The 10,329-nt window shown below is 39.4% G+C and overlaps 2 pseudogenes across 1 annotated transcript; one reads left to right on the forward strand and one right to left on the reverse strand.

The window, feature by feature from the left end:
- Positions 1-1,574: 1,574 nt before the first annotated feature.
- LOC106609548 (Ig kappa chain V region K29-213 pseudogene) lies at positions 1,575-5,115 on the reverse strand (annotated as a pseudogene).
- Positions 5,116-5,695: 580 nt separating this feature from the next.
- On the forward strand, positions 5,696-9,041 carry LOC145879946 (Ig kappa-b4 chain C region pseudogene; annotated as a pseudogene). The gene is made up of 3 exons (XR_014392824.1): positions 5,696-5,705; positions 5,874-5,990; positions 8,445-9,041. The product of XR_014392824.1 is annotated as an Ig kappa-b4 chain C region pseudogene (transcript).
- Positions 9,042-10,329: the final 1,288 nt, after the last annotated feature.

Genomic DNA, 10,329 nt, shown 5'->3' on the forward strand with positions numbered 1-10,329 from the left:
TCTTGGAATCTCCCTCCCACACACTGCTGCAACATCACCATAAACTTTGCACCTGAAACAGTGCAGTGGATTCTGCATAAAAGCTCTGACAGGATAACTAATATATCCTTACATGTCTGGCTCAAAAAAAAGGACTGACAATGACTCCTCTGTTTCACCACGCTCACCAACGGGTCTGCGTCGCACCAAACGGCGGGCGTCACAAACACCAGGAATTTCCAGCTTCAATCGCTACATTAACACTTAATGCTACCCTAGAAATCAGCCCTTTCAATGGTGCCCTGTTTTTAAACGCAAAGGAAGAAACAGATCTTGGCCCAAGTTGAGTGTAATGGAGTGCCCCTCTGATCAGAAGAAACAAACAAATATCCACAAGTCCACTACAGGTTACCTTCACTAATTCAATTACCCCCAACTCCTTTCTGTCCCACCATGAAACCACAACTGGTTCCGCCAAAAGGCAAGGGTCCACATTCTCAAAAAATGTCACTCTTATTGGTCCAGATTGTCCTTCATCATGTCTGACGCCATTCTTCCTCAACACACATCTTCCGACTACACTCGGCTCTTCTCCTTCCTCCTCACTGTCCACAATCACATCTATCTGTTCAATGTAAATCTCAGTTTCATTCCCACAGCATTCAGTCTAGCAGATGAACAGTTTCACTGCCTGAAATACCCTGGACTGGGCCAGATGTGAGGGAGTGACTGGTTTGAACCTCTATGGTGGATTCAGGGAGGGAGACATAACAGATATGCCATCATGTAATTGATGACAGATAATATGTCTGTTTGAGCCCAGCGTCATGTCTCATTCACAGATCTTACAGTCAGTAACCTGCTCATCAAAACAGTTAATATTATGCTAGATGATCACATCAATATTTGGTTGTGAGGTTCATATGGGGATTGTATCTAATGGTGCTGATGCTGATGTAACATCACTTTCTTTTTCTTTACTTCTCTACATGGTATTGTGGGTATTTAAGCACTTCAAATTACTTTTGGAGGTCCACTACAATGATGATGATGATGATGATGAGTAACATGTGATCTGAGTGATGCTTTCTAAACATATTCAAAGTTGACTTCACTAACCAGTGTTCCATGTCACTGTCTCTTGTACGACAGAATATCAGGTTGTTTTAGTGGGTTATGATCATGTTATATGATCTCAGTAAATATTGTTGAATCTTAGCATGAAATTCACTACCTGACTGAGGGACCTAACAGAGACTGGGATATTTATTCTGAAGTAATCTGAGACATTATTTCACATAGATTGAGTCCGTTCAATTTAGTGTCTGAAATGTTAATAAAATGTTTTTTAGCCATAGCAAAAGGGACGGACTATTTATGTCGTCTGGACCTATAGGTGTCACTTCAGGAATTCTTTAAAGGTGGATACGTTTACATTATAGTCAGCATCACTGATATATTTAGCTCAGTGTATTTTAGTTCAGTGAGTGTTCCATGTCACTGTCTCTTCCCCCTCAGCACCTGCAGTAGGTCCCAGCTGTAGCAGTACAGTCACTGTGCAGTCTGACTGAGGGAGGTTTTTGTACGGCTCTGTATCACTGTGTGAACACCCAGACACTGTTGGGGTAGTGGTAACTCTGACAGTAGTAATCTCCTGCATCTTCAGCCTGGACTCCACTGATGGTCAGAGTGAAGTCACTCCCAGATCCACTACCACTGAATCTAGATGGAGTCCCAGACTGAAGTGTTGTAGCATAGTAAATAAGGAGTTTAGGAGCTCCTCCAGGTTTCTGCTGGTACCAGGCTAGGAGATTATTAGAATACACATTACTGCTGGTTTTACAGTTCAGAGAGACTGTCTGTCCTGGGAGAACAGCTTTCACTGTAGGAATTTGAGTCACAGTGTACTGTCCTCTGGATTCTGAAACAGAGAATAAAAACATTTATATGAGTGAAGTATTACATTTAGTAATCAATCAATTTCAAAGAAATAGTAACATTGATATACATGTTGATAGTGTACATTCAATTAATTAAAAAAATTCTAACCTTGGAAGCAGAAAGCAAGTGTCCAGATGAATATGGTGATAAAAGTCATGGTTGTTGTGGATTCTGTTGTCATGAAGGACAGCTCTCAGTCATGAAGTGTTAAACTCACAGGGCTATAAACACTACCAGACCACTGAAGCATGTGCTGTCTATGCAAAGTGTCCTCTCTATGCAAATGTACTTTTTTTGGTCCTACTAGGAAACTGTAGTCATTTTTATTATTATTTTCTTTTTTTTCAGACTACAAATAATGTGTATTACTGCACTTAATTTATGTTGAAAAAAGGGAGAGGGATGAAAAATGTTCCTAAAATAAAATCAACAAATATCTATGTACTCCATAGGTCAAAGTCACCTGTCAAATCAGGTCCCTCCCTACACAGTCTCAGGAGGCAGGCAGGGAGAAACATCTTCAGACAATATTCCCTGCAATGCTTCGGCTGTTAATTCCTGAAGACCCAAAAACCTTTCAGCTGCAGATACAATTATGTCCAGTTTCTAGGATTTCTTGTTTGTTTGGGCAGTACAATTTATCACCTGCACAATAAACGCGTCAACGTCCACCTTCTTCAGGATCAGTGTATCAGGATCCCTCAATGTCATTCTCAGGCTCTGGGGCATCCACTGCCATAGCTTCCTCAGCTCAACTCCTACAACTATTTCCACCGCCTCCGTGTAGGAGACCTGTTGAAGAGGTTTGTGTGAGCAGCAGCATTGTAAAGGTTGGGGCTGATTGTCCAGGCAATCATGGCTCTGATTGGTAAACTAGGTTTAACTGGGCTAAATTAGAGTCTGGCAAGGTGCTGGAAGGTTCTAGCAGGACAGAGGTCTTGCTCTTGACAGAAACTCACGTTGTTTTAGGGGCTTATAACTTTGTTAATCCATCTCAATAAATATGGTTGAATAATTGCTTGAAATTCATTACCTGACAGAGGGATCTTACAGAGACTGGGGTTTTTGTTCTGAAATGATGTGAGACACTGTTGTTGCACAGAGTCCATTCAACGTATCATGTGACATGTAAAGGCAATGTTAACATATGAACTACAGCACAATAGGAGGAATAATAATGCAATCTGGACCTATGGGTGTTATCACTTAAGGAATGATTTAACATGAGGGTGGATGAGTTGACATTATAGTCAGCATCACTGATATATTTAGCTCAGAGTATTTTAGTTCAGTCAGTGTTCCATGTCACTGTCTCTTCCCCCTCAGCACCTGCAGTAGGTCCCAGCTGTAGCAGTACAGTCACTGTGCAGTCTGACTGAGGGAGGTTTTTGTACGGCTCTGTATCACTGTGTGAACACCCAAGCACTTACAAGGTGTCAGCCTGGACTCAACACACATCTTCCCACTACACTCGGCTCTTCTCCTTCTTCCTCACTGTCCACAATCACATCTATCTGTTCTATGTAAATGTCAGTTTCATTCCCACAGCTACCAGTCTAACAGTTGAACGGTTTCACTGTCTGAAATACCCTGGACTGGCCAGATGTGAGGGAGTGACTGGTTTTAACCTCTATGGTGGATTCAGGGAGGGAGACGTAACAGATATGCCACCATGTAATTGATGACAGATAATATGTCTGTTTGAGCCCAGCGTCATGTCTCATTCACAGATCTTACAGTCAGTAACCTGCTCATCAAAACAGTTAATATTATGCTAGATGATCACATCAATATTTGGTTGTGAGGTTCATATGGGGATTGTATCTAATGGTGCTGATGCTGATGTAACATCACTTTCTTTTTCTTTACATGGTATTGTGGGTATTTAAGCACTTCAAATAACTTTTGGAGGTCCACTACAATGATGATGATGATGATGATGAGTAACATGTGATCTGAGTGATGCTTTCTAAACATATTCAAAGTTGACTTCACTAATCAGTGTTCCATGTCACTGTCTCTTGTACGACAGAACATCAGGTTGTTTTAGTGGGTTATGATCATGTTATATGATCTCAGTAAATATTGTTGAATCTTAGCATGAAATTCACTACCTGACTGAGGGACCTAACAGAGACTGGGATACTTATTCTGAAGTAATCTGAGACATTATTTGACATAGATGGAGTCCGTTCAATTTAGTGTCTGAAATGTTAATAAAATGATTGTTAGCCATAGCAAAAGGGACGGACTATTTATGTCGTCTGGACATATAGGTGTCACTTCAGGAATGCTTTAAAGGTGGATAAGTGTACATTATAGTCAGCATCACTGATATATTTAGCTCAGAGTATTTTAGTTCAGTCAGTGTTCCATGTCACTGTCTCTTCCCCCTCAGCACCTGCAGTAGGTCCCAGCTGTAGCAGTACAGTTACTGTGCAGTCTGACTGAGGGAGGTTTTTGTACGGCTCTGTATCACTGTGTGAACACCCAGACACTGTTGGGGTTGTGTAAACTCTGACAGTAGTAATCTCCTGCATCTTCAGCCTGGACTCCACTGATGGTCAGAGTGAAGTCACTCCCAGATCCACTACCACTGAATCTAGATGGAGTCCCAGACTGAAGTGATGTAGCTGTGTAAATAAGGAGTTCAGGAGCTCCTCCAGGTTTCTGCTGGTACCAGGCTACATAGACATTAGCATGCACATCACTGCTGGTTTTACAGTTCAGAGAGACTGTCTGTCCTGAGACAACAGCTTTCACTGTAGGAGTCTGAGTCACAGTGATCTGTCCTCTGGATTCTGAAACAGAGAATAAAAAAGTTTATATAAATGAAATACTACATACAGTAATTCATAATTCTGAATAGAAATAGTAACATTGATAGACATGTCGACGGTGTAGATTGAATTCATTTTCAACAAAACATTCTGAAAATGTTAACCTTGAAAGCAGAAAGCAAGTGTCCAGATGAAGATGGTGATAAAAGTCATGGTTGTTGTGGGTTCTGTTGTCATGAAGGACAGCTCTCAGTCATGAAGTGTTAAACTCACAGGGATATAAATGCTCTTAGAGCAGCAGGGAAGATGCATTATGCAAATTAATGTTTCAAATCTATTTCAGGTTCCAAGTAGTATCCCATCAGAATATATTTTGGCTTGGTTGAGCTTTCTTTTATAATAATTAGGTGGGTGCTTAAATTTGTCCTATTTCAAACATGTACACTTGTGTTTTATGGCCATGTGTGAATTGTAAATGTGTTTTTTTGCATATCCCAACTCCCCTTGAGTCATCCTTGGAGAGTAGGTTTGAGACCAGGGTCTGCAGTGCCATGCTCAAGGTACCTTGTCGACCCAGATATTCAAAATCGTGACCTTTCAGTTACTGGCCCAACACTCTAACCGCTAGCTACCTACTGCCCCTTTTATAAAATCAAACAGCAACTGTATACTTGGATAACTAATGTATGGCAACTTTTATGTCACACCACCATTATATTTTGATTCTGATGATGATCAGATATAATGAACTGTCTGTTCACTCATGCTTGGTCTCTGATGTAAGTTCCTCTAATCAGTTAGTGAACACTTCTCTAAACTAAAGCAGGTAGGATTCCTCTGGTAGTGTTGTCTGTCCTCTGTGACTTTACCACCACTGTTAAATCTGAGATCAACATGTTTAATAAAGGAATATACAACATGGATCACTATCACTACTGCTGCTGCTGTTGCCTTTCATATGGACAATATGGAGGAATACTAGCAACACTGATCTAATGCTGGACTGTACCTCCAGACTAGGAGAACACCTGATACACAGAGGAAGGAAAAATACTACTATCTGGATTTAAGATACAATTCATATTTGTATTATTTATAAACAGCTTATATGAAGTGTTTGTTCTACCTGGAAAATGTTAAATGGTATTTGTGTTGATTATGAGTCTGTATGAGTGATCTTCACTGTAACAGCTGCAGCATCACAACACAGAGAGGTTTTTGTACCAGCAGTAATATGGATTGTATCACTGTGGTGGACTTTTGGTAGTGGCACCAGACTTGATGTTGGAAGTAAGTAAACAACAAAATGTACCGTTTTATTCACCTTTTGATGTCGTGAGTCAATATCTCTATTAATTTTGTCTTGATATTGAGGATTTAAAAAACAACCACGTTTTTTTATGATATTTTGAAAAATACACAAGGCCTACACGTACTATGGCCAATTTTAATATACATGTTATTACATCTAATCAAATTTGACCAACATTTTCTAAAGATTAAAGTGATTAGCCTACATCTTAGATTAGTTGTATGAATAAACATACTGCACCTTGTAGGAAATATATAGTAAACAGTAGGTTTCTGCTCAGTGTTAAGGAAAACCAAATAAAAAACACTTTATTTAAAATTGAATAGATTAAATCATTTCAGAAAAGTATTCATACCATAGTAGAGTTAATTATTTGAGCCACAGTCTAAAGAAATTCAGCTACCCCAATCTTCAGGAGGTTTTTGTACCAGCAGTAATAGTGATTGTATCACTGTGGAGGACTTTTGGTAGTGGCACCAGACTTGATGTTGGAAGTAAGTAAACAACAAAATGTACCATTTTATTCACCTTTTGATGTCGTGAGTCAGTATCTCTATTAATTTTGTCTTCATATTGAGGATAAAAAAAAAAAAAACGTTTTTTATGATATTTTTTAAAATACACAAGGCCTTTCACGTACTATGGCCAATTTTAATATACATGTTATTACATCTAATCAAATTTGACCTATATTTTCTAAAGATTAAAGTGATTAGCCTATATCTTAGATTGGGTGTATGAATAAACATACTGCGCCTTGTAAGAAACGTAGTAAACTAGGTTTCTGTTCAATGTTAAGGAAAACTAAATGAAAAACATTATTTCAAATTGAGTAGATTAAATCATTTCTGTAAAGTATTCATACCATAGTGGAGTTAATTTTTTGAACCACAGTCTAAAGAAATTCAGCTTCCCCAATCTTCAGGAGGTTTTTGTACCAGCAGTAATAGTGATTGTATCACTGTGGAGGACTTTTGGTAGTGGCACCAGACTTGATGTTGGAAGTAAGTAAAGAACAAAATTAACTATTTTATTAATCTTTTGATGTCGTGTTTCAATATCTCTATACATTTTGCCTTGATATTGAGGATTTCTCAAAGTCACTTTTTTAAATGAATTGAACAAAATACACAAGGCCTACACATACTATCGCCAATTTGAATATGAATGTTATTACATCTAATTAAATTTGACCTGCCTTTAAACTATGAAAGTCATTAGCCTACATTTTAGATTAGTTGTATGAATTAACATACTGCACCTACAGTAGTAGGAAATGTACAAGAAAAAGTCAGGTTTGGTCAATGTTAAGGAAATCAAAATGAAAAACACTTTATTTCTAATTCAGTTGATTAAATCATTTCTGAAATGTATTCATACTATAGCGGAGTTCATTATTTGAACCACAGTCTAAAGAAATTAAGCTTGCCAAACATGCAGGAGGTTTTTGTACCAGCAGTAATAGGGATTGTATCACTGTGGTACACTTTTGGTAGCGGCACCAGACTTGATGTTGGAAGTAAGTAACAAGCTCTTTGATATTTCTTTCAGATTATGTTTTGGGGTATTTTACTTTGTGAAACTCCGTCTCCATGAAAATATTGCGATTTTACATATTTTACTACCTACATTTTTTTTCTATTACTTTTGACTAAGCCTTCTTTCAAATGAAATGTTATTTAATTAACATGTTCAAATGTAGGTGTTTAGTTAAATGTGTGGTTTGATGGATTGCAGAGGCTAGTTCTAGTATGATAACTATTTAATAATATGGAATATAGTTGTTGCATTGTGTATTACTGTTTGTGTGAGATTTTATATTTATATTTTTATTATCTTTAACTCAAATATATTTGGTTAAATTTAGATTTTGACTGAGCCTTCTTTCAAATAAATATTTATTGAATCAAAATGATAAATTGTAGGTTTATTTGAATATCTGATTTGTATAATTGCAGAATATCACTCCTAATTCTGGTATGATAACTAATAGTATTGTATATAGTATTCCTCATTGTTGCATTGTATTCATGGTAGACTTCACTGTTAGTGTGAAGACAAAGGTTCTCAATTATGGTTGTAACTGACTTCATAATCCAACATGGGTGATATGTGATGAAAATACTATGAATATGATTAGGCTATTCTGATCAGATCCATTCCTAAACAATATCTGTATAACATGTATAACTGACACCGTATGACTAGTAACTCTAGTTATTTTACCACTTTATACTTGTTTGGTTCATAAATCTGCTGTATCATATTACTTTAGTGTTTTCTCCACATCTTTTAAACAATCTAACTTCTACATTCCTATTTAGAGGGCATTTCCAATTCACTTTATTTTGATGTGTACTTTGCTGAAGATAATCTCTTACTGTAGCTGTACTTGATGTAGTTACTTAGTTGATGTGTTCTGTTTGTTCCAGGTAACAGTGCCCCCACCCTCACCGTCCTGCCCCCCTCTAGTGAGGAACTGTCCAGTACAACAACAGCCACACTGACGTGTCTGGCCAACAAGGGCTTCCCCTCAGACTGGACCTTGAGCTGGAAAGTGGACGGGACCAGCCAGAAGCAGGAGGACAGTACCGAGGTCCAGGAGAAGGATGGTCTATACAGCTGGAGCAGCATTCTGACTCTCACTGGCCAGGAGTGGACCAAGGCAGGAGAGGTGACCTGTGAAGCCCAGCAGAAATCCCAGACTCCAGTCACCAAGACCTTGAGGAGGGCTGACTGTTCTGGGTAGGACCCCTCAGTCACACCCCTGTGGAGAGAGGCTGCTGGTTCCTCTGCTTTGACTCTGTTCTGAGATCAGATGTTCTCTGTCTTATTGATCACTGACATGTAGACTAACAGAGGGCTTTGCTTGAGTTCATGTATCAATCCTCTCTGTAGACTGAGGTTGTATCAGTGTTAGATGTGATGTGTTCTGTTTTATTACTATTAGATACTGTAGGAATGTTTGCTTTAATGCTTTGATAAATAGATAAAAATAAAGATTCACAGTTTCTTTGAAAACTATCAGACCTAAATGTCATTGCTTAGTTATTTATGTTCTCACTTGAAACCACATCATCTTCAACCAGAAAATCAAATCAAATGTTACTAGTCACATGCGCCGAATACAACAGATGTAGACCTTACAGAGAAATGCTTACTTACGAGAGCCCTAACCAACAACACAGCTTTAAAAAATACGGATAAGAATAAGAGATAAAAGTAACAAGTAATTAAAGAGCAGCAGTAAAATAACAATAGCGAAACTATATACAGGGGGGAACCGATACAGAGTCACAGGGGGCAACCGATACAGACCTTCTCCCTATTGGCTGTCTCGTCATTGTCGGTGATCAGGCCTACCACTGTTGTGTCGTTGGCAATCTTAATTTATGGTGTTGGAGTCATGCTTGGCCATGCAGTCATGGGTGAACAGGGAGTACAGGAGGGGACTGAGCACGCACCCCTGAGGGGTCCCGTGTTGAGAATTAGCGTGGCAGATGTGTTGTTTCCTACCCCTACCACCTGGGGGCTGCCCGTCAGGAAGTCCAGGATCCAGTTGCAGAGGGAGGTGTTTAGTCCCATGGTCCTTAGCATATTGATGAGTTTTGAGGGCACTATGGTGTCGAAAGATGAGCTGTAGCCAATGAATAGCATTCTCACATAGGTGTTCCTTTTGTCCAGGTGGGAAAGGGCAGTGTGGAGTGCAATAGAGATTGCACCATCTGTGGATCTGTTGGGGCGGTATGCAAATTGGAGTGGGTCTAGGGTTGCTGGGATGATGGTGTAGATGTGAGCCATGACCAGCCTTTCAAAGCACTTCATGGCTACAGACGTGAGTGCTACGAGTTGGTAGTCATTTAAGGCAGGTTACCTTAGTGTTCTTGGGCACAGGCACTATGGTGGTCTGCTTGAAACATGTTGGTATTACAGACTCAGACAGGAAGAGGTTGAAAGTGTCAGTGAAGATACTTGCCAGTTGGTCAACGCATGCTCGCAGCACACGTCCTGGTAATCCGTCTGGCCCTGCGGCCTTAAAAATGTTGACCTGTTTAAAGGTCTTACTCACATCGGCTGCAGAGAGCATGATCACACAGCTTTCCATGACAGTTGGTGCTCTCATGCATGTTTCAATGTTATTTGCCTCGTAGCGAGCATAGAAGGTATTTAGCTCATCTGATAGGCTCGTGTCACTGTGCAGCTCTCGGCTGTGCTTCCGTTTGTAGTCTGTAATGGTTTGCAAGTCCTGCCACATCTGACTAGCGTCAGAGCCAGTGTAGTACGATTCGATCTTAGTCCTGTATTGACGCTTTGACT

The sequence above is a fragment of the Salmo salar genome, chromosome 07 (assembly GCF_965601325.2).
Source record: "Salmo salar chromosome 07, fSalSal1, whole genome shotgun sequence".
NCBI lineage: Eukaryota > Metazoa > Chordata > Actinopteri > Salmoniformes > Salmonidae > Salmo > Salmo salar.